Source organism: Bos indicus x Bos taurus, chromosome 3 (assembly GCF_003369695.1).
Source record: "Bos indicus x Bos taurus breed Angus x Brahman F1 hybrid chromosome 3, Bos_hybrid_MaternalHap_v2.0, whole genome shotgun sequence".
NCBI classification, from domain to species: Eukaryota; Metazoa; Chordata; class Mammalia; order Artiodactyla; family Bovidae; genus Bos; species Bos indicus x Bos taurus.
In genome coordinates, this window is record NC_040078.1 from 112483192 (window position 1) to 112508285 (window position 25094).

Sequence of the window (25094 nt, forward strand, 5' to 3'; positions counted from 1 at the left end):
GAGTGACTTTCACTTTCACCTTATGATTTAAAATCGGATTTAGCTGATTCGTAATTCTAGTCCATGAGTCTACACTACAGTTCAGGGGAGGTTGAGATGCAAGCCACTGGTATTTTTTGTCTTGCTAGTGAGAAGCAAGCCCTACCTCCCTGTGGATGAGTGAACTCTTTCCCGAGGGACTTCCCTGGTGGTCCAGTGGTTAAGAATTCACGTTCCAATGCAGGGACACGGGTTCAATCCCTGGCCCGAGACTATTCCACATGACACAGGGCAACTAAGCCCATGCACCCCGACTACTGAGCCTGCGCTCTAGAGCCCATGCTCCCCATAAGACAAGGCACTGCAATGAGGAGCCTGTGCACCACAATGAAGAGAAGCCCCGGATCGCTGCAACTAGAGAAGGCCCGCGTGCAGCAACGAAGACCCAGTGTCACCATGAATAAAGAAACCTAAAGAGGCTTGGGTACTGGACAGCCAAAAACGTAAGTATTCACTGCACTATGTCAGACATACTGAGTTCATGATACCTGCCTACAACTGTGTGCTTCGGGAGAATGCTCCTTACCCACTCCTTCTTCCTTGTAAAGAAACCCATCAGTAAAGACTCTTGGGTCTTTACCCCTCACACCTCCTGCAGGGAGAAAGTAGGACTTAAATTATTGGTGAGTTTGGGAGAGAACACGAGTGTGGAGCCCTGTGCCTTCCTCGTTCCCTTCCCTTTGAGGGCACACATTCACATTTACTTCATGCACCGAGTTCTGTAAGAACAGGCCTCAGTGGGGATAGGTGCATATTCCTTCCACTGTCTGTAAAGAAAGAAAGTGAAGTCTCTCAGTCGTGTCCGACTCTTTGCAACTCCATGGACTGTCGCCTGCCGGGCTCCTCCATCCATGGGATTTTCCAGGCAAGAATATTGGAGTGGGTTGCCATTTCCAACCGGATGAATGAAACTAGTGTTTGCTATTCTGGCTGCACGTCTAAGACATAGTCTCCAACACCAGCTGTACAGTAGGAAAGATAAGAGCGTATTGTTTGGCACACTTCTCAACTGATTCAAAAGTCAGGCATGGAAAGGAGGCCCCTCAACCCACGAACATTTTTTACTGTTTTGCATCCAAATGTAACACAGTCTCTACCCCTGGAGGGCTCTTGGTCTAGTGAGTGACAGAGACGAAACAGATCACTATAGCACATGACCCCTGGGTCCACGTCCAGCTGTGTCACTCATTAGGACATATGGGCTGCCCAGGTGGCCCTAGTGGTAAAGATCTCAGAGAACCCCATTCGATCCCTGGGTCAGGAAGATCACCTGGAGGAGGAAATGGCAACCCACCTCAGTATTCTGGCCTGGAGAATTCCATGGGCGGAGGAGCCTGGCGGCCCACACTCCACAGTGTCTCAGGAGGACACAACTGAAGCGACTTAACAGGCACACACTGGACATTGAGAACTCAGAATTATAGACTGTATCCTTTTGTGGATTGCCCACCCGGCTTTTCCCTATTTAGAAAATGAGAAGGGGACTTCCCTGGAGGTCCAAGGTTAAGAATCCACTTTCCAATTCAGAGGAGGGGGTTTGATCCCTGATCGGGGAACTAAAGATGCCACCCGCCGTGGGACAACGAAGCCTGCCCGCCACAACTAGAGAAGCCTGCAATGAAGACCCAGCGCGGCCGAAATAAAGTGAGATGGGTAACACTTGCAGTCAGGTGAAAAGGAGCTATTGTAACAGGACTGCTTCAGTTTTCCTCTGTTGCAGTAACCAGATAACTTGTTTAACCCTAATTCCCCAGGTGGTGGTTGGATCTGGGATTCCTGGCCCCAGTCTCTTATCCTAGTCATTTGGGAATCTCCAAGACTTACAAACCGACAGAGCTGGAGAGGCCCTCTGAGTTTATTCAGTCCAATATCTCCCTTTTCAGATGGCGAAACTGAGACCCAGAGAGAAGGGGGTTTTTCCAGGGCCATGCAGAGGGCAGGTGGCAGAGCCGGGAACATATCCAGGGTTACGGTTGAGCCGAGTGGGCATGGAGTGTTAGTGATGACAAGCAGCTTTCACTCCTCATGGGAAGTGAAGTGAAGCTCTTGGAATCCGGAAGACCCCTCCCGCCATCCTCTGAACCTCTCACACATTCAGGATGGGGATCTCACTACCCCTTCCCTAGGCTGGGATGTGAGGAGTTTACGGAAGGAGGCTGAAGTCAGACCAGTTCTCATCTTGTGGTCTGGCCAGAGCTGCCCAAGAAGTGCTCTAGGAAGAAAAGAGAACAGACAAACCAGCTTTGCAAGTAAACAAATGAAATGAATTAATGTGACCTGACACAGACTGGGATAGGATAGAATAGAACAGAACAAAATAAAATAGACGCCGTTGTTCTCATCAGGGGGCCACTTTCTGGAGGCGCTTTCTTCTCTCTCTCTCCACTCACCCATCTCTCCTGCTCCCACGCTCAGCAGACCCTCTCCCCCACACTTTCCCTCCATCCTGTCTCCACCACTTCCTTTTCTGTCCTTCTGGAAGATGGACTTCTGACAAACCCAAGCAATCAGCAAATATAATCTTTAATAAACAAACTTTTGATGATTATGTTACATAACCAGATTCAGGGAACATCACTAGAATTCTAACCAGAAAGAAGAAAGCCTTGACCCACAGCTCCACCATCACCAAATCCAATGCCTTTGACTTGTTTGAGTTCACTCTGGTTCTTGTTCCAACATTAAACAGATGACTACCATTTTTTCCACCTTCCTCAAATGATATAAACCCAGAAGTATTTTATTTCCCAGAATCCCCCCCTTTTTTTTGACTACTCAGAATCCCTTCAAATAATAAAAGCTACTAACATCTGTTGAGAACGTACTATGTCCCAGACACTATGCCCTCTTCTCGTCCGAGTGACCCACCGTCTGTGCTTTCCCACCCCCGCCAACATTCTCCAGAGGAAGGCCAGTGGCCCCTCCAAGTCCCCAGGGTGGTTTGGTTTCTTCCTCTTCAAAAGGTGAGACTGCCCTATTACTTCCCCATGTGGGTTTCCAGGGGACAGCTGGGGCTTGGCTGTGAGCTCCTTTGTTCTTCTTATTGCCTTTGTGGCTTTGGTGTTTCCAGGTGTGATTCCCAGACGGGCTTGAGCAAAGGATGGCCTTGTTTCCTGTTATTCCAAACGTCACAAGGACAGACAGGGGGTCTAAACAAGGGTCTCAAGATGAGAGGATATCTTCACTGATACACAGAACAAATGGGAATCTGGCCAGGGGCAGCTGGACAGAACTTTCAGAGGAGAGCTCCCTGTGGTCTTGCTGTGGCACCAGCCCTCCTGGGAGAGGGAAGGAAGCCAGGCTAAGAGTGGCCTGGGCTACTCCATTGTCTTCGTGGAGGTTCTCTTTGTGTTCAGGAACAGAAATCAACTCAGACAGCCCCAGGCACAATTTGGGGAAGGAGGCGGGGGTATCTCATGGAACCCTAAACCAGCTGGGTCTGAGGAAGGCCTGAAGTCAGGAAGGGGAGCCATCAGAGACCTTTCAGAAGGTTCTCTCTCACCTCTACTTCAACTTTTCAAAACCTTTCTCCTAAACAGCTCTCTCTGCGTCTATGCTCTCATGACTGATAAGGCTGCCCCATTCCAAGGGAACTCCAGGCTGAACTAACCCAAAGGCCGGCTTTGGAGGGGGTGGAAGCTCCATCCCCCTGCTCTGGTTGACCCTCTCCCACTCCTTCCCACCGCCCACCCCATCCGCTGCAGGGCCCTTTCCCACTACTGGTGTGGATGCTTTCTGCACCCCTCCAACCCCTCCACCAGGATCCAAGGTGGGAGTTCAGAGGGAGGAGAAGCCAGCATCTTCCTCCCTTGGGGACTTCTGAGCAATCCTGCTCCGTATGTTCCCTGTCTGTGTTGTAAGACTGCAGGATGCTCCTCAGGGATGAATGGGTCTCTCCACTATTCTAGAGAGGGATGCAAAAGTGCTGTTTTGCTCGGGAGGAGCAGCGAAGCACGCCTCTGCTTCCTGCCTGAAGAGGGCTCGCAGGCTGAGCGGTAAGGAGCCATCTGGTCCCAGCTGCTCAGTGCCCCTTTCCTGCTGCCTTCAGGTCTCGTTATTTAGACTGTCTCCTTTTTGGATAGTTTGTACAAGGCCTGTTAGACGTTCATTCTATTCCCTCATTCACACCACAGCTGTTCTGAGGGGGCACAGGGTACAGAGGCAAAGGACGCAGGGCACCTGCCCTTGGGAGACTCATGGTAGGTGGGATGGAAAAGCCCATGAAAAGAGGAATGACCCAGAGGTCCTCTTATTTCTCCTGCTGACAGGTCAATGTCCTTTCAATGCACAAGCAACGATAAACTGAACCCTGTCTGCAGGATTTCTGGAAATCTGGTCTCTTACAGAGTTCCCTTTCCCAAGGATCTTGGAGAATTCTTACATATTCCACCAATTCGTATGGTTGTCACCAGCTCCACTGTCTGCTCCACTGGACCCCCAGTGTGGACCCCCAGTCCTGGGAGACATACCCTCCCCAGGCTCTTGTTTCTCGTTCAAACTTGTCTAATGAGGGCTCGTTCCCAGAGGCTGCTGCACTCTCGTCTCCCCTCTGCACTCTCTCCCTGTGGGATTCCATCCATTCTCACCGTTTAAAATATCACTTATTTCCAGGGAGTTTACAAATCTACATCACCACTGCTGACTTCTGTCTCAAGCTCCAGACTTTTGTCTCCTATTGCCTATTTGTCATCTTCAACTAACTTATAAGCAGAGTACATCATGAGAAACGCTGGGCTGGAATCAAGATTGGTGGGAGAAATATCAATAACCTCAGATATGCAGATGACACTACCCTTATGGCAGAAAGCAAAGAACTAAAGAGCCTCTTGATGAAAGTGAAAGAGGAGAGAGTGAAAAAGTTGGCTTAAAACTCAACATTCAGAAAACTAAGATCATGGCATCTGGCCCTATCACTTCATGGCAAATAGATGGGGAAACAGTGACAGACTTTCTGTTTTGGGGCTCCAAAATCACTACAGATGGTGACTGAAACCATGAAATTGAAAGACGCTTGTTCCTTAGAAGGAAAGTTATGACCAACATAGATAGCATATTAAAAAGCAGAGACTTACTTTGTCAACAAAGGTCTGTCTAGTCAAAGCTATGGTTTTTCCAGTAGTCAGGTATGGATGTGAGAGTTGAACCATAAAGAAGGCTGAGCACTGAAGCATTGATGCTTTTGAACTGTGGTGTTGGAGAAGACTCTTGAGAGTCCCTTGGACTGCAAGGAGATCCAACCACTCCATCCTAAAGGAAATCAGTCCCGACTATGCATTGGAAGGACTGATGTTGAAGCTGAAACTCCAGTGCTTTGGCCAGCTGATACGAACAGCTGACTCATTGTAAAAGACCCTGATGCTAGGAAAGACTGAAGGCGGGAGGAGAAGGGGACGACAGAGGATGAGATGGTTGGATGGCGTCACCGACTCATTGGACATGAGTTTGAGTAAGCTCTGGGAGCTAGTGATGGACAGGGAAGCCTGGCGTGCTGCAGTCCATGGGGTTGCAAAGAGTCAGACACGACTGAGCAACTGAACTGAACTGAACTAACTGTTTACATCTGCAAAAGCTCTATTTCCAAACCAGGTCACATTCTGAGGTCCTGGGAGTTAGGACATCAACACTTCTGGGGAACACAATCCAACCCTCAATAGAAAGTGACTCACCCCAAATCACCCAGAGGTACAGGCAGAATCCCAAGGCCTGAGTTCTGAATCACGGCCGGAGCAGCCTGTCATCCGAAGAGCCTGGCTTCCACCTCTCCTGAGATTTCAATGTCAGCAGCTGGCTCTTGCCCACTTCTGTGTCCAGCCAGCCATGTTTGGCCAGCAGAGCCAGCGTAGTTGTGGGTCCCACCCTCATGTCCTGGGACACTGCCCTTAAAGGTGGCCTGGTCAGTTCTGGGTTAGTCCCCCCCGCAGCTGCCCTTTTGTCCACCTCCTGGCAGGGCCAGAAGGTCAGGGTGGTTTGGGGTTAAGGGAGGGGCAAGCACATCCATGGCCTGGAGGGGCCTGACAGGGGAGGTGTGGAAGGTTCTAGCCCAGAGTGGCAAGTGCCTGGGTCTCTCCTCACCATTTCCAGAGGCCCACGGTCTCCCTCCTGTCCTCCTCCAAATACGAGAGGGCCCAGTGCCAGCAGGGAGGCTGCGGGGCTGGCCCAGCTCACCAGCGCCCACAGGGGCCTCCCGACCTCGAGCCTGCTGGGACTTTCCCAAGGTCGACTGAAAGGTCCAAAGTTGTCTCCCTCCCCTTCTGGAGGTGGGAGGCTGGGGCTGAGACTTTGCTTCTACCTGTGGGAGGGGTGAGGTGGAGCCACTGTGGCCTCAAAGGGCACCCCGGGCAGGAGGGTCAGCAGACGAGGCCGGCCCACCTCGCAGGCAGGAGCCTGGGGCCTGGAGCAGAGCCAGGGAAGCAGGAGCCACAGACATCACTAACAGCCCCTCCTCATCCCACACCCTGGACAGAGAACCTGCCCCCAGCCCCAGAAAGACCAGGAGGAAAAAAGGAAAGACAGGGGAGCAGGAGGTGAGGGGGAGACCCTAGCTCTGCCACCTGCTGGTTCAGAGATAACCGTGGAAAGTGCTGGTTCCCACCGAACCCCAACCCTGCCTTGCTCCGCTGACGCGCACTCCAAGGGAGACCCGCACTCCAAGGGAGACCCGCACTCCAGAGGAGAGGACAGACCAGGCAGAGTGAACGTGGGCCCAAGCGAAAGGGGGTGGCAGACCAGGCCCCACCCCGCTACAGTGAAAGACAGCTGATGGGGAAGAGCCCACAGGGGCCGGGGAACCTAGAGATCCTGGACGGCTTCGGACAGATTGAAGCTGATGTGCCGGTCCCTGGGCCCAGAAGAGGCGCCAGCCCTCTTGTTTTCATCTGTTTAGCAAATACAGAGAGTCAGGCTCTGGCCTAGGTGCTAGGGCCATCCGGGACTGCGATGGGTGGGCCAGAAGGAACACACCAGCCCACGACACCAGTGCACACACGCGTGCACACACAGGTTAGACCAAAGCACCCTCAGACCCAGGGGGAAGCTGAGGTTGTTCCAGTGTCCTCCTCCATCAGTGGGGGAAGGCGGTCTGTGGGAGGGCTTCCCCGTATTTTAGAGGAGCAGGGTTTTTTTCTTTTATTTTAATAAGGGAAACAGATCTGAGAGGTACAGGCTGTATTTCCTGTTCTCACCATCTATCCCTCCTGCCCTGCAGACCGTGGGAGAGAGGGACCTGGGCTCTCGCCACCAGGGGGCGCACCGGAGCTGCAGCCTCCTGGTCCTTCAACTCAAACTTTTCCAGACTCCAAGAGTTGACTCCCTGCCACGCCCCCTACCCCCACCGCCCCATATCATGCCAAGGTTTTGTGGAGAACTCAGAAATTCTTGACTGCGCTTTTTGAGGCAAAACTGCCCACAGTTGCCCTCAGGTGATGGTCTATGTGACCTCCTGGGTGAGTCTACACACACTCCAGTTTGTCTACTTTCCCTACCCATCTCCCAGACCTACAGCACCAAGCAGATCAATTTGCAGCTGAGCCAGGAAGACGGTCAGACCATCGAGTGAATTTTCATCGACCCCGAGGCCTTCACAGGTAATTCCATCCAAGGCCCCTCCTGGACCTGGCTGTGTGGGCGGGGCCAGACCAAGACCACGCCCCTCCCGTGTCACTCAAGGTGAAAACGCCTGTAAACCATATGTCAACATTTATATCACTCATTCGTGTCCCACTGTTTGCGACCCCATGGACTGTAGTCCAGCAGGCTCCTCTGCCCATGGGGATTCTCCAGGCAAGAATCTTCGTGTGGGTTGTTCTGCTGTCCTCCAGGAGATCTTCCCAACCCAGGGATCGAACCCAGGTGGATTCTTTACCATCTGACCCATCAGGGAAGCCAACAGTAACAGTAAACCATAAAATGCATGTAATTTAAAGGCCCAGGAAAGCTGATCTTCCTCACTGATAATGACTCCGGTTTTGGCAGGAGGGGCATCGAGCATCCATCTCTGCAGAGTGGTGCTCCTGTGGGTACAGGCTGGCTGCCCTGCAGCTGGGTCCCATGGGCTGCCCGCCCCCAGTCCCTGTGCCCACCCCAGCCTGCTGCCTGCAGAAAACGGAGAGTGAAAGACCCCATCTTCCCCATGGCCCACTACAACTGAGTGTCCACCCTGCCATTTCCTGGGGACCCCCTGCTCCTATGTGCCCTCCTCTGACTGAGCTGAAGGATCGCTGCTAGCCATGTGGAGTCTTATCAGCTGTCTTCTGATGCTGAGGTCAAGAGTACGTGCTTTGGGAAACACCCTCGGGGGCTATGTGAGGAAAGCTGGGGAAATAAAGAGACAGAGCTGGAACCCGGGAGTGGTCGGGGCTGGCATGTGGGCAGAGTGCCCTAGTGGAATCAGCATGCACGAGGCACTGGCTTGCTCGTCCTGGCACTCCCCTGACTTCAGCAAAGTGTTGTCAACTCCCATCACTTCTGAAGCCCTAAGGACTCTGTTTCTTCTGTCCCCAGCTAGACAAGGCCCTGGCCCTCCAGGCCTGGGCCTCCCTTCCCTTTTACAAGTTCCCTGCAGCCTCTTGAAGGAGGGGAGTCAAGAGAGAAGTGAAGAGTGGCGGCCAGTGCTCTCTCAAAAGAAGGGAGGCAGCCCACTCCACCTGGCATCTGCCTGCTTTCTGGGGGCTGTAGGCACCAAACATTTTATGAGTTTTACTCTCTTTTTTTCATTGTCAAGAGCTCCTCATAGCATCACGAATAAGCAAGAGTCACTATTCCCCTATGTATAGGTTGGGCAAACTGGGGCCTAGAGTAAGAGGGGCTTGCCAGAACAATGATGGATAAATAAGGTTTGGAGTTCAGAATTCCCAACTCTGACCCAATCTTAGACATTCTAAGAAAGTTCTATGGCTTGGAAAATGACACCTCTTCCTTCTCTTCTCAAAGGCCAGGGAATCCGCACTGGTCTCAAGGGATGGTTAAGACAAAGAAGAGGAAGGGCAGGAAGTAGGGAAGCTGAGAGGAGACCCTGACCAGCCTCCCTGGCCCCAGTTAGGAAACAAGGTGGCTAGCTGGTCTTTGGGGCAGAGGCGTGGGGGAGGTTTCGGTAAGGCCATGCTTTGAGAGTATGGCTGGAGCTTGAGCCCTGAGATCTACTGGTGATAGGACACAAGAACATTTGTGTTTCCTGAACCTGTGTCTTCATCTGTTATGGGCACAGATATCGGTTCCTATTTACCTTCATCACAGGATCAAAGGTGCCGGTGAAGATTTAAAATGTTACAATGTCACATAAACACCTGACAACGGGACATTGTTGTGGAGGGAAGAGACCCCGGAAATAGCCAGGGTTGCTGGCTTTCGGGATCGCTCATCAGCAGGTTCATTGCATTTACTCCAGAGCGTGTGTGTGCGCGCTGCACGCACTGCTGTGCATTTGGAGCAGCAGGTAATTCGATGATGGAGCGACCACCGCTGGTTCCTGTAACAGTCTTACAAGCTCAGCCACCTGGGGTGAATGCCTCACCTTCTCTGACTGCCTCCGAAGGTGGAGAGGAGCTCTGCAGCTCCTGGCAGAAGTAAGCAAAGATAAACAACCGCTACCATTTCTGGAGGGCTACTTTGTCTAGAGCCTGACACCGACTATCTCGATCAATCCCCAAGGCAACGTGAAGATATGGGTTCTACAGCATAGGATGGTCAGTACCAAGGAAACAGCGTCAGGGAGGTTAGGAGAAAGTCCAGGATTGCGCAGCCCCACCGTGGATGGAGTCGGGATTTCTAACAAGATCCTGCTCCCTCAACGACTCGGAGCGGCCCTTCTCGGAGCTAGCCTCGGGAAACGGACAGGACGCACTTGGCTAAACCGGACGGGAGGCAGGCAGGAACAAGGACCGGGGCAGGAACAGAAACCCGACCTCACGCCGCGCAGCCGCCAAACCTGAACGCCTCCGCGCAGGAAGAAGGCGTCTCGGGATATCCGCCCCCTACCCGCCCTACGCGCCAACGTTCCGCTGTGCTCTTAGCAACCGGAAGTGGTGGGACCCAAGGCGGAGGGACCTGATGGAGCGAAGCCACGCCGTGAGGCGGTGACGGTGTTAGCAGAGAGGGTGAATAAGTTCGACGCGTGAGTGGCGCGTGGCCGCCCGCCTGGCCCCTTCCCCCAATCTGTTCTTTGCGCCCACCCCCTCCCGCAGTGCGGGCGGCGCAAACTGAGGCACAGGCCACGCTCTCTGACTCGGGCAGCGGGCTGGGCGGCCAGCGGAGATGAGGAGCTTAGGGACGAGGGATGCGGGGGTCTCGGGCTCCCCAGGGTCGCACGGACCCAGGGCGAAGTGCGGTGTCCGGGGGTCAGGAGGTGGCCGTGCGGCCCGGAAGGAGGTTTTCGGACGCCCAGCCCGGGTGCGGGTTACCCGCGGCGTGGAGTGGCAGAGATCTCGGCGGTTTGGGTGTTTGCGCAGCCTGGCCGCCCTGCCACTGAATCCAGCTTTTTTCACACACCCTTCTGGCTTAGGCAGGTCACCTCTCCTCTGAGTCTCTTTTCTCATTTGCAAAGTAGGGACCGTAACAGAGCCCATGTCAGAGAGTTGCGAGGATGCAGTGAGGTAATGTGGCTGCCTCGTTTAGCCCAGCGGCTGGGCTGTTAGGAAAATTTCATCATCTTCTGAGTATCCTTCCCCTCCTTTCCCCCTCTTCCAACATTCTCTCCCAGATCTCAGTTTCTTGCCCAACGGGTGAATCTTATCTATTGTTTGAGTCCTAGTTCCAGCATCAGTTTGCAGGTGCAAAGCATAATATTTTTGCACATTTCCCTCCAGCGATTCTACCTGGAGGTAGATTTTTGTTCTTGGCTCTCTTCTAGTAGTCTAGCAGTAAATCTATCTTCTCTTCCGAAGACCTAGACTTCCAGTCTCAGACCCACCAGTTACCAGTTATTTGACAGCAGGAAATTTACCCAGTCTCTAAACCCAAACCGAATTAGTGATTAGTGTCTTGCTGCTGCACTGGGTGTGGTGAGGCTGAAATCACAGTCACCAATGCTTAAAGGTACTTTGTAACTTGTTAAATAGTGAGATATACGTGTAAAATGGAATCACTTTTAGTTTAGTTTGTGACCCACTGGTGCTGAGGAGAACTTGGAGTTTTTCCAGGTCAGTGAGTGCGGGTGTGCAGATTCAGAGATCCTGGATTCCAGCACTCTTGGCAGCTCTTCAGGAACGTTTCCTGGTTGCTGAGAGGGCTCTACTACTTGAAAAAAGTCTTTGGGAGTTTGCTTCTGTGGCCTACTGTGTAGCTGAGCTCAGCCCTATACTGACTACCACCGCCCCACCCCCCGTCATCAGGGACTTTCCTGGTGGATCACTGGTAAAGGATCCACCTGCCAGTGCAGGAGACGCAGGTTCGATCCCTGGGTCAAGGAGATCCCCTGGAGAAGGAAATGGCAACCCACTCCAGTATGCTTGCCTGGTAAATCCCATGGACAGAGGAGCCTAGCAGGCTATAGTCCAGGGGGTTGCAAGAGTCGGACACAACTTAGTGACTGAACAACAAAAACCCCATCCTAAACCCTGCAACTCTTAGCTCCAGATTGAAGTCCTGCCACAATGGAGCTTTCTGCCAACCCTATACTCCTTTCTCCACCAAACCGAAGAAATCAAAATTTCATCTTAAGATACTTCATGGGTCATCTGGCCCAGTCCTACGCAAATCATTTCTTATTTCTTGGTCTGCGACAAGCTAATTTGAGAATGGCAGTAATGGCTTCCATAGGCACTTTGCTGCTTTTCACATATTAACTGATTCGAACAACCCTGTAAGGGGGATCTTGTTACTTTGTTTTACAAATAAGGAAAATGAGACTCTCTGAGATGAAATAAGTTGCCCACAACAGGAAGGGCCACATATGGTGAGATTCATACCCAGGTTGTTTAATGTTGGTTAAAGTACACCTTGACAAAATTTAACCTGGATTCTTTTTTTTTTTTTTTGGCTGTGCCTTGTGGCTCGTGGGATCTTAGTTCCCTGACCAAAGTTTGAACTCAAGCCCCCTACATTGAAAGTGTGAGATCTTAACCACTGGACCATCTGGGAAGTCCCTAACCTGGGTCATTTTTAATTAGTTCCAATTATTAACTATTCATTATACTGAGCCAGATTTTTTTAAACATCTGTCTTCTAGCTATTCATGAGAAAAAGAGTAAACTTTCGTTAGAAATTAGCAACTGAAGAAAGCACTCCAGCCCTTAGGGTTTTTGTGTTTTTTTTTTTTTTTAATGCAAAAATGTGCAGTTTTTAGACCACAGGTTTCTTGTTTGGTCTCTATACTCTTCACCACGTGGCTCCTAAGGACATGTGGACTTGTTTCGGTTTGCCAGAGTCCTACAAATCCAGTGCCTGGACTTGTCTAGTCTAATCTGATGGGTTCAGATTACAGAGGAGTGCTAGTCTCCTTTTCTGTGTGGCCTTCTTATTTAACCTAACCCCCTCACACACCCCCTCCTTCCCCCGCCTCCCTCCACCATCAAGTCAGTAGGTATCATTGCTATCGATCCTATTCATATGTAAAACAGTTAAGATGCTTTCTAAGTACTGCACTCCCTACTGGGTTGAACTTGGTTTTCAAATCCAGGTGCCAGATATTATTTTGCCCTTGTTCTCCTTTTGTTAGCTTTGGCCTATTCTTACCTAATATCTGAACCACTTCTTTGGCACTTATTATTCTGCCTTGTATTACCTTGATTTTAGAAATCCATGTGTTAAACATGTTTGTTTTCTGCCCGCATTTCCTGATACTGGACATGTGAAGGTGGATTAGCCCAATTTCCTACCTGGAATGAATTGTCCAGTCAGAGTATGAGGACATACCTGGGCAGAAGCTTGGTGAGCTGATCAGGCGCCACTCAGCATGGATAGCCTCAGATGCTCATTGCCTGCCTGAGTCTAAGGAGCAATGATATTTCCACCTGGATAGTATCTTTGCTCAAATCCAGCATCCAGCTGGGAAAAGTAGCCTCTGAAGATAGGATGCAAATAACTTGCCTTAAGTGTTGTCCTGGAGAGCAGAGATTGCTTAGCTCTACGCTCAAGAAATAACAGCATTAGATGAAGGTCTGTTAGGGTTTCTAGTTACTGTTTTAGAAGGGAGTCGGGAGCTGGGGACCAGGGGTCACAATAGCATTGTTTATTCTCTGACATAATTATTGTTGTTATTATTTTTCTGTTTCCCAGTAGTGGTTAGCACCAAAAGCACTAAAAAGAAAGGAACTTACATGCTTTGCTTGGAGCTAGCAAAATGTGAGGGGTTAGAGCAACTGTGCCCTTTTCAACCAAGGTTGAAGGGAAAGGTCTCCAGATGGTATAGCGGGAAGTTGAGGGCTGAGAAGAGAGAAATGGTTTGAGTCCCTGGGGGTATGCCCTAAAGAAGAGAATTAGGAGCTGTCTTGGCCCTGCTGCTGCTACTGCTGCCAAGTCACTTCAGTTGTATCCAACTCTGTGCGATCCCATAGACAGCAGCCCACCAGGCTCCCCCGTCCCTGGGATTCTCCAGGCAAGAACACTGGAGTGGGTTGCCATTTTCTTCTCCAATGCATAAAAGTGAAAAGTGAAAGTGAAGTCACTCAGTCGTGTCCAACTCTTCGCTACCCCATGGACTATAGCCTACCAGGCTCCTCCGTCCATGGGAGTTTCCAGGCAAGAGTACTGGAGTGGGGTGCCGTTGCCTTCTCTGGTCTTGGCCCTAAGCGGTGAAAAAAAGAAAAAAAGACTAGTGAACTATTTGTAATCAGGAGACAAAAAAACTGACAGAATAGGACAAGTGCAAACATTGATGTGGGGATGTTTAGGCGACAGGGTCCCAACTCAGCCTAGAGAGAGATCAGGGAATATTTTCAAGAGAAAGCGCCCCTTAGTCTGGGTCCTAAAGGACAAGTTAAGTAGGGGAAGAGGAGCTCCTTGAGAGCCCAGGTGATGAGTGCAACGGAGGGGTGAGGCTGGGGACTGCAGGTGGGCTGGTACCACTGGACAAAAAGGAGGGAGAGGACTGTGTGTTGGGTATTCCATAGTATCTGATACACACAGTGTGCTTGTGAATGTTGTGGGACTTGGATGCAAGGACAGGTCCCTCTTCAAAAGGAAACCCTACAGACTCAAATTTCATAACGGGGAAGGAGTTACTATAAGCACCATTAGGTCTCCCAGGCATGCAGGGACGCCAAAGAGAAGGCAGCATCACGAAAAAACCCCATTCTCCTCTCCACTCTGCTCATCTGCTCCATCCCCTTTGCCCCTCCTGGCCTTCTCTGCTTTTGCTTATTGTCTTTATTCCCTCATGACTGTTCTTACATGCGACTCATATGACTGACTGCCCCAGCTCCTGAATCTTGTAAGATCTTTCACAGCCTGGTTGAGAAGCTGAGGGAGGAAGCTGAGGGAGGCACCGAGGCACAGGTTGTTGGCCAGGCTGGGCTACCAGTGTCCTTCACTGTCCTGCCTTGGTCAGGGAGGGGCTGGGGCTGGGTGTGGCGCAGTGCATGACCTCTGGAGTATATCCTGCAGCCAGGGCTGTGAAATGGGCAGAGCAGGCACCCCAGCACATATGCAGTTTGTCCACTCGAAGGTTTGAATTAAGATACGTATTTTTTTTAGACATATTGCTAATTTCCTCTTAATAGACTACAGTGTAGTGTCAACATAACTTTTAAATGCACTGAGAAACCAAACAATCTGTGTGACTCCATTTCTTGTGACACTTGCTTTATTGCTGTGATGTGGAATCAAACCCACAATAGCTCCGAGGTATTCCTGTGTCTGAATTACTTCTAGTACCTGTCCTGAGAATTGCCAAATTCCGTGTGACTGGGTAGGGCCAGGAAAGTGATTTCAGAAAAGATCCGTAAGTTGATGGTCCAGCTCTAAACTAAACAGCATTCTTACTATCTTTGTGAATTCACCTTCCATTTATCTTTTTGTCTAGATCAGTGAATTTTGGGTTCACTGACACTCTTAGTATTTTGTTTTGGACGGTGACAGTATATGCTCAGAGACAGATTTTCTTTGCCAGTAGTTTATTTAACACGGACCCACTGTGGGAGTTACAGTAATTTCGTAAGCCAGTAGCATCTGATGTCTCTTTTTAGCTAGTAAAGAAATAACGTAAGATACTCCAAACCAGTGATAGATTACTCACAGTATTGTTCCAGGCATAGGGAGATGAAGGGAATAAAGTCCAAATTTAGTTCCAGGTGTACCTTTACATGAATTGGCACTGGGTGAGAGAGCTTTGCCAATCAGGAACTGAAGTCCAGCTGCCAGCTCAAAAATAAAAGTCAGTTGTTGCTAGAAAACTCCAGTACTGGTGGATGGGCAGGCTGATCTTTGCAGGCCCGCTAAACATTTTGCCTCCACTGCTAAAGGAGTCAGCTTTACCACAGCAGAGCGAATGTCCCTTCTCTTCAGAGACTGCTGCAGGGTTTAACACCACTGCCCACCAAAGAGTCGCCTTGGTCACTGCAGGAGCGAGAGGCTCAAGATCTTCAGAGAGCAAGATCAGCAAAAGACAGCTTTGTTCAATTGGAAACTCGGATATTCCTCACACTACACTCAGTATTTGTGGTCTAAATGTCCTTACCATGCTTCCTTCTTTATCTGTTTTTATTGATGAGCCCCCAGCAGGAGCCACTCGGCTAACTCAGCGGCTAGTGTTTATGAATGACTACACATACTATCCTGATACACTTCATTCATGCAAGCTGGATTTAGGAAAGGCAGAGGAACCAGAGATCAAATTGACAACATCTGTTGGATCATCAAAAAAGCGAAAGAATTCCAGAAAAACATCTACTTCTGCTTTATTGACTATACTAAAGCCTTTGACTTGTGATCACAACCAACCATGGAAAATTATTCAAGAGATGGGAATACCAGGCCACCTTACCTGCCTCCTGAGAAACCTGTATGCAGGTCAAGAAGCAACAGTTAGAACCGGACATGGAACAACAGACTGGTTCCAAATAGGGAAAGGAGTACGTCGAGGCTGTGTATTGTCACTCTGCTTATTTAACTTCTACGCAGAGTACATCCTGCAAAATGCTGGGCTGGAAGAAGCACAAGCTGGAGTCAGAGATTGCCGGGAGAAATATCAATAACCTCATATATGCAGATGATACCACCCTTATGGAAGAAAGCAAAAAACTAAAGAGCATCTTGATAAAAGTGAAAGAGGAGAGTGTAAAAGCTGGTTTAAAACTCAACATTAAATAAACGAAGATTATGGCATTCAGTGTCATGGCAGAGACATGGGGAACAATGGAAACAGTGACAGACTTTATTTTCTTGGGCTCCAAAATCACTGCAGATAGTGACTGTAGCCATGAAATTAAAAGATGTTTGCTGCTTGGAAGAAAAGTTATGACCAACCTAGACAGCATATTAAAAAGGAGACTTTTTAATATGAGACTTACTTTGCCAACAAAGGTCCGTCTAGTCAAGGCTATGGTTTTTCCAGTAGTCATGTATGGATGTGAGAGTTGGACTGTGAAGAAAGCTGAGCACTGAAGAATTGATGCTTTTGAACTGTGGTGTTGGAGAAGACTCGTGAGAGTCCCTTGGGCTGCAAAGAGATCCAGCCAGTCAATCCTGAAGGAAATCAATCCTGAAGGAAATCAATCCTGAATATTCATTGGAAGGACTGATGCTGAAGTTGAACCTCCAATACTTTGGCCACCTGATGTGAAAAACTGACTCATTGGAAAAGACCCTGATGCTGGGAAAGATTGAAGGCAGGAAGAGAAGGGGACGACAGAGGATGAGATGGTTTGATGGCATCACCAAGTTGATGGACATGAGTTTGAATAAGCTCTGGGAGTTGGTGATGGACAGGGAATCGTGGCTTGCTGCAGTCCATGGGGTTGCAAAGAGTTGGACATGACTGAGCAACTGAACTGAACTGACACATCATTCTTATCTCAAAACAGTATCTTCACTTAAGTCACAAATAAGTGAGTTTGAAGTCGTAGCAAACCAGAACCCAACACTGAGGGTAGTTTCACTGCTCCTGAAAGGGTAGCCCCTGATGTACTTTTGACTAAACTTATAAGGCAAGAAGACATTTCTTCCGTCCTTTCATCTTTTTTTTCATTTAACATCAATCCAGCAACTTGTCATTGTTGCTGAGGATACAAAGGTTAATAAGACACCAGTCTAGGACCCCCTCTATGTAGTAGAAGAAACAGGTGTGGGAGGAATGGTGCCTTAGGCTAAGGGGTGGTGTTTGCACGTAGCACAGATGTGGGAATCTGGGTTGCTCTGGGAGGTGGGGAGAGGGAAAGAGGATGCCAGTTGACAGGAGTTGAGTTGTAGAGGATCTTACGTTTCCTTGTATTATATCCCGCGTGGTGGGTAGGGAAGGGCACAGTGGAGAGTTCTAAGCTTGGAAATTAAATGATTAGCATAGCAGTGGGAAACAGGCAGGAAAGATGGTTAGAAGTGACAGGATAGAAAGGGAAGTTTCTCAAGTTCATTTGAAATGCCAAAACAGTTCTATAATCCAGACATTCTCATTATTGACTATTTTTTGGCATAGAAAACAGTCCCTTACCCTGTTTACCTCTTGCTTCTTTGTGTGTTGAATGCCCTCTTTTCTCCCATTTTTTTCTCTCAGGGACAATTCACGCTTTTGAAATACAGAAATCACCTTGTGAGAGTACACAAGCTGGCAGTAATCCTTTCCTGTATGTGCGTGTTTGTCCGAAGCGGATGGGAGGTCTCCGGCTGGCCCCTCCGTCTGCTCAGCAAAGGGACGTCCCTGAGCTGCGTGCTCCCCTTTTGCACTCATTCCTGAAGGACAGATTCCTCTAGACACCCTCCAGCGTTGCTGACTTTATAAAGCGGAATAAATGGAACACGTGACTTTGTAATAGACAGACCTTTTTTTTTACAGGGTTCTGTGGGGGGAGTTCAGCCTTTGGTCTTGCTGTGTGCTGTCCAGGTACCTCCCGGGCACTCTGTCATGCTCGCCTCTGCTGTACAAAGGGCGTCGTGACCACGTGTACAAGCCAGAGCTTGGACTGAGAGTGAGCAGTATTATGAATGCCTATGCATCCAGGAAAAGCGTTTTGTTGGAGAGTCCCAGAATAGCTATAAACGCTCTCTTCTAGATCTGCCATTAAATTACTGGGACGTTTTGTTCATTTCACACCCCTTGTCCCCTAAGACCACCCTTTCGGATCGTGTGTTACTGATGGTGTAGTCTCCTGCCTTACGCCTTCTAGCCTTCCCTCCTGTGGGACTCTTTGCTATTAGGCACTGCTGCACTTAGAATTGTAACCATTGGGCCACCCAGGTCTCACTGAGGCAGCTTAGAAGGTATGATTGTAAATTAAACTGCACCAAACTGCAGTTTGATGAGGAGCAAGGTTATACTAGAGGTTCCAAGGGCAGGATTTGGAGCTGAGGGCTATTTCTGACCCAGGTTCCTAGACGGGTAGGACCTGTTGTGTCCAGCCTGTTGCTGTGGGTTCTTGCATCCCCCTCGTGGAGGAGGGGAAGCAGAAGTTGGCTGCTGCCAGGTGTTGACATGGTCAGTTCTATGATCTCGAAACTGGGACATCTGGAGAAAAGGTGACCGTGATGGGCAGCTTTCTTTGCATGACTCTGCCTGTCTGCAGTGGTGGAGAAACCTGCTGTCAGTCCTCATCACCTGGTAAAAGTGTTAGCTGGTGTGTACTGATCCAGGAAGCCCATCGCAGACCTTGTGGGCTGCTGCAGACAGGCTCTAAAAATGACCAGGCACATGCCAGAGAAGCTGGGTGATCTGACTCCAGAAGGACTGAAGTCAGGGAGGTCAGGGAGCACCCAGGGTTGGAATAAGTACTGAGGACCAGTCCTCGGCAGCCTCCAAGGAGGACCATCGAACTTGGCTCTTGTGAGCACAGATTGCAGTACCTTAAATTAAAGCCTCCCCTAAAACCTGTACTTGCAGGCCGGGGGCCTTGGCCACCTGGTCTCAGAAAATCATAGAAGAGTAACAGGCATTTCCTTCTGGTATTGATATTACTCTTCCTACTTTCCAGCTTCTGAACACTCTCATTACCGCTGACTTGGGGTGCTTATTCCTAAAAACAGAGGCGTATAGGGGCCAAATAATCACAATGGTGTGATCACTGACCTAGAGCCAGATATCCTGGAATGTGAAGTCAAGTGGGCCTTAGAAAGCATCACTACGAACAAAGCTAGTGGAGGTGATGGAATTCCAGTTGAACTATTCCAAATCCTGAAGGATGATGCTGTGAAAGTGCTGCACTCAATATGCCAGCAAATTTGGAAAACTCAGCAATGGCCACAGGACTGGAAAAGGTCAGTTTTCATTCCAATCCCAAAGAAAGGCAATGCCAGAGAATGCTCAAACTACCACACAATTGCACTCATCTCACACGCTAGTAAAGTCATGCTCAAAATTCTCCAAGCCAGGCTTCAGCAATATGTGAATCGTGAACTTCCTGATGTTCAAACTGGTTTTAAAAAAGGCAGAGGAACCAGAGATCAAATTGCCAACATCCGCTAGATCATAGAAAAAGCAAGAGAGTTCCAGAAAAACATCTACTTCTGCTTTATTGACTATGCCAAAGCCTTTGACTGTGTGGATCACAATAAACTGTGGAAAATTCTGAAAGAGATGGGAATACCAGACCGCCTGATTTGCCTCTTGAGAAATTTGTATGCAGGTCAGGAAGCAACAGTTAGAACTGGACATGGAACAACAGACTGGTTCCAAATAGGAAAAGGAGTTCGTCAAGGCTGTATATTGTCACCCTGTTTATTTAACTTCTGTGCAGAGTACATCATGAGAAACGCTGGACTGGAAGAAACAAACTGGAATCAAGATTGCCGGGAGAAATATCAATAACCTCAGATATGCAGATGACACCACCCTTATGGCAGAAAGTGAAGAGGAACTCAAGGGACTCTTGATGAAAGTGAAAGTGGAGAGTGAAAAAGTTGGCTTAAAGCTCAACAGTCAGAAAACGAAGATCATGGCATCTGGTCCCACCACTTCATGGGAAATAGATGGGGAAACAGTGGACACAGTGTCAGAATTTATTTTTCTGGGCTCCAAAATCACTACAGATGGTGACTGCAGCCATAAAATTAAAAGACGCTTCCTCCTTGGAAGGAAAGTTATGACCAACCTAGATAGCATATTATAAAGCAGAGACATTACTTTTCCACCAAAGGTTTGTCTAGTCAAGGCTATGGTTTTTCCAGTGGTCATGTATGGATGTGAGAGTTGGACTGTGAAGAAGGCTGAGCGCTGAAGAATTGATGCTTTTGAACTGTGGTGTTGGAGAAGACTCTTGAGAGTCCCTTGGACTGCAAGGAGATCCAACCAGTCCATTCTGAAGGAGATCAGCCCTGGGATTTCTTTGGAAGGAATGATGCTAAAGCTGAAACTCCAGTACTTTGGCCACCTCATGCGAAGAGTTGACTCATTGGAAAAGACTCTGATGCTGGGAGGGATTGGGGGCGGGAGGAGAAGGGGACAACAGAGGATGAGATGGCTGGATGGACTGACTCGATGGACGTGAGTCTGAGTGAGCTCCGGGAGTTGGTGATGGACAGGGAGGCCTGGCGTGCTGCGATTCATGGGGTCGCAAGGAGTCAGACACAACTGAGCAACTGATCTGATCTGATCTGATAGGGGCCAAAAGGGGGGTGCTTCCATTGCAGGTGAAGTTAGAGAAGGTCTAGCAGTGATTTAAACTCCAGGAGTATGAAGAATAAACTCTAGAGCCCAGACAGTTGTGAAGGGCTCAGATAAATACAGGAGCAGTGTTGGCCCAAGCAGGGGACAGGCTGCCTCCTGAGTTTAGACCCCAGGGAGGTCTTTACTTTTGCCTAAACTCAGATTTACCATGAAAATTCCAAAGAGAGCAGACGTTTGGATTTGCCCTCTGGGCATCTGCCTGACTCTCAGCATGTGCGTGTGAGTGCATATGTGTGTAACATGTTCGTGAGTGAAGGTTTTGTTAGGTCGAGTGCTTAATTGTCCATATTTGTGGGGTTTTTTTGGGAGGGGGGCTCTCGTTTTGATTTCTTAGTCTCTTGTGTTTTCTAGAGCTGCTCATGTCACTCCCCACCCCCCACCTTCCTCTTTGTCTTTGCAGTATTTGAAAGTTACTTTTCCCCATCAAAAATATGCTGGCTAGAACAAGAGTTATTTCTGCTAGGCAGCGTCTTACCCTAGAACTCTCCAGATCTTCTGCCTAACGGCTTTAAATCAGAGATCGAAGAGTCAGTTTCTCCAAACCACCTGTTTTCCACACTAGCTTGTGACATCTTTTCAATTCCTAATGACGCCAGGGCCCCCCGTGACACCGGGACACAGTTGTGGTTATGGTGTCTCCTGCTCCAGGGGAAAGGAAGACGGATGCGCCCGGGCCAACCTAGCAGATGCGTGAGGTGGCTGCCGCAGGTGGGGCGTCCGCTGTGCCCAGGCGGGCTGCTCCCGGGACCCCCAGAGACTGGCCACACGCCTCGCCAGTGCTCTTCTCCTCTTACCCTCCCATCCGTGTGTGTGTGTGTGCCCTGTGACATTGGCAGTGGCAACTTTCCACCCAGAGAGACGCATGTGGTCCATGATGCTCCAAGAATGAATTTCCAAGTCTTTGCCAGTGGAGGAGCAGAGGCTGTGACAAGAGTGATTTAGTGTTGCACTTTCAGAGCGACTGTCTCCTGCAGTAATAAATGGAAAATATCAGCAAGAACCTGGTTGTGGACTCTAATACAATGGAAAAAGGGGGTACTAGTAGTGTTTTGCTTCCTGCTTCTGCCCTTCAGCACGTGAGCCTTTAAGTGCATTCCAGAAGAAAGTATGTGGAAGAGTCTAGACACCGCCAGTATCATTTACATGAATGTAATGTCAGAAAACTGTTCTCTAATTGATATTGAAAGTGAAGTTGCTCAGTCTTGTCTAACTCTTTGCGACCCTGTGGACGGTAGCCTGCCAAGCTCCTCTGTCCATAGGATTTTCAAGGCAAGAGTACTGGAGTGGGTTGCCATATCCTTCTCCAGGGGATCTTCCCAACCCAGAGATTGAACCCAGGTCTCCTACATTGTAGGCAGACTCTTGATACTAATCACTGCCAAAACAATTTATATTTTTAATACCAAAATAATTTTAATTCTGAATTTGGAATGAGGAATGTCAGAATTCAAAGATTTAGATTTGGAAGTAAGAAACCACCCCAGGCCCTAGCCTGGAATGTTTGATTTAGCGCAATGGTGGACATGTGGGGCATTCCACTGACCATTGCCCATGTGAAATACCAGGGGAGAATGAAACTTAATGTAGAGCCTTACAGAAGATTTGAAACAGTGTAGATTTGAGACTGCATTTCAATAGACAGAAATGTCATTTGTGTCCATCAGTCACGATCCAAGTGGAGACACAAACCAGGCAAGTTATTTTAAAAATGTGATCGAATTGTTGACTCAGCCACTAACAAGGCCTAAAGGAGACAAAACCAAGGAGGCGGTGACTCCAGGGCGGGGCTCCTCAGGGTGGATGCCCCTCACCTAGTGCTGGTGTCTGAGGGCGGAAGGAAGCTGGCCTGAACTTGTTCAGCTTGGGGAACACACTACTGCCACTGAGATGAGGCCAGAGCTCGTCTCCTCCAGCGCTCAAGTGCACCCAGCTGGAGAAATCCAATGGTCAGCCAGCTGCCTAAGTAGGAATCTCTGCTCAGGGAACTAAGATCCTACAAGCTGCAGGGTGCTGCCAAAAGAATGAGGAGGAGAAGAAAAGTAAAGACTCCCTTCTAATGAGGGAACGTGTGGAAAATAAAGAATAGTAACTGTTAGTGGAGAAACCTGACAGAGACCCTCTTCACCAAGTGATCCAGGGTCATGGCACCCCTGGGTCATGTTGACGCCATATGTGCTAATGAGTGTCGAGGACACTTCATCTCTGATGTCTTTCCCCCCAAATTCATAACCTGGCTACTCATGAGAAAACATCAGACAAATCCACACTGAGAGACAGCCCACACAATACCAAAATACTTTACCAGTACTATTCCAAAGTGTAAGCATCATGAAAGAAAAGAAAAGATCCAGAAACAGTCAGATTGAAGGAGAGGAAGGAGATACGATGACTGATTAATGTGGAATCCTGGACAAGAAAAAAGACACCAATGGAAAATGTGGGGAAATCTGAAGAAAGCCTGAAGTTTTATAAAGAGTAATGTATCAGGGAGGGCTTCCCAGGTGGCATTAGTGGTAAAGAGCCCACCTGCCAATGCAGGAGATGTAAGAGAAGGGGGTTTGATCCCTGGGTCAGGAAGAGCCCCTGGAAGAGGGCATGGCAGTGTACTCCAGTATTCTTGTCTGGAGAATCCTATGGACAGAAGAGCCAGGTGGGCTACAGTCCATAGGGTTGCAAAGAGTTAGACATGGCTGAAGCGACTTAGCACACTCACAGTGTATCAGGGAATTCCCTGGGGGTCCAGATGTTAGAACTCTGTGCTTCCACTGCAGGAGGCACGTGTTCAATCCCTGGTAGGGGAACTAAGATTTCATGTGCCACATGCATGCCCCCGCTCCTAAAGCAGTGTACTAATGCTCACTTCTTAGTTCTGATCAGTGTACCATGGTTATATTAGGGGAAGCCGGGTGAAGGGTATACGGGAACTTTATGTACTATTTCTGCAACTCTTGCATAAATCTAAAATTATTTCGAAATAAGAAGCCCAAGAAGTTTCTCGAGGGGCGATGCTTGGTTTGAACACCCAGATCTTGTTCTCTGGCGGTGCCCGGGTTCCTGCTCCCCAGAGCAGGCTCCAGCAGCTCCAGCAGTGCCAGCACGGGGGAACGCCCGCAGGCCTGTTACTCAGGGAAACTGCCTGTTTTCCACGCACCAGCCTCCACCTTCCCCAGTGCCTGTCCTAAGTCAGCACCCAGGCTGCAATTGCTGTAGGTTTCCAGCCTGACAGCAAATCAACGTAAGCCCCACTTGACACAAGGGAAACATTTCCATGAGCTCAGATTTTAAAAAATGCTTATAAAGCCGAACAGGACCACCCCCCACCCTAACCACAGTGGGAGGGGAGGAACAGGAAGACCCGAAGGAGCAGAAGGTAAAGAAAGGGCCCCCAGAGAGCAGGTGTGGTTCCTGAAGGGCCAGCAGAAAGAAGACAAGGTGGGAGCCCCAGGAGTGGAAGGCAGAGCCCTTCCCATCAAGGAGCCTCACAGGTTCCCCCCACCAGCCCTGCAAGGGCTCTGGGTGGGCCACACAAGGCAGGGGGCTGGAGGCCAAAAGGAAGGGGGCACCCCACTGGCTGATGGGCCAATGGTAAGACTGTCTTCTCCCAACTTAAGGCTTGGTAAGGTGGCCACAGGTAAACCATACCAGGGGGAAAGGCAGGAAAAGGGCACCATACCAAGATTGGACCTCTAGAACAACCATCGGTAAGATGCAAGTCCCAAATGAGCGCAGGCCCGCCAACATCATGGGCAACAGAAAAGATCGTTTAATTGGTGAAAGTGGAAGTTGCTCAGTCATGTCCGACTCTTTGTGACCCCATAAACTATACAGTCCATGAAATTCTCCAGGCCAGATGAGTGGGTAGCCTTTCCCTTCTTCCCGGGATCTTCCCAACCCAGGGATCTGAGCATAAAAGGAGTAAGGGCCAATTGGTGCAAAATCATGTTGTCAGAGGAAGATCGAACTGTCTCCCCAGCATGGAAAGGATGGGCCCAGCAGCATGGGAGCAGACAAGAGGCCAGAAATCATGGATGCCTGGCCCTACGCCAGGCAGGAGATAGGAGGTGTGCTGACCACTGGAGCAGAACCCTTATTCGGTTCTCTGGAAGAAGAGACTCTAGCTAACTACACACCGGGTTAGCGCAGATGGTGGGTCTGGTGGGGAGGAGGGTGGCCACAGAAGTCCTCTAGTCTGGAGAAAGGAATGTCAATAGGTGAATGGCTTCAAATGGCTCACTGACTATGGAAAAGTGGCCTTGTGCCATGGAACCAGGACCTCTGGGTAGATAGAGACAGGCTTTCAGTTTCAGAAAAGCTT

The 25094-nt window shown here is 49.4% G+C and overlaps 1 protein-coding gene across 1 annotated transcript in view; it reads left to right on the forward strand.

Moving 5' to 3' along the window:
• The first annotated feature begins 10128 nt into the window (after positions 1-10128).
• The window catches only part of EFHD1 (EF-hand domain family member D1), a 79668-nt gene continuing 64702 nt past the window's right edge, over positions 10129-25094 (forward strand). Inside the window, exon 1 of the mRNA XM_027537933.1 lies at positions 10129-10147. The gene's annotated coding sequence lies outside the window, so the exon portion shown is untranslated. The remainder of the gene's footprint in view (positions 10148-25094) is intronic.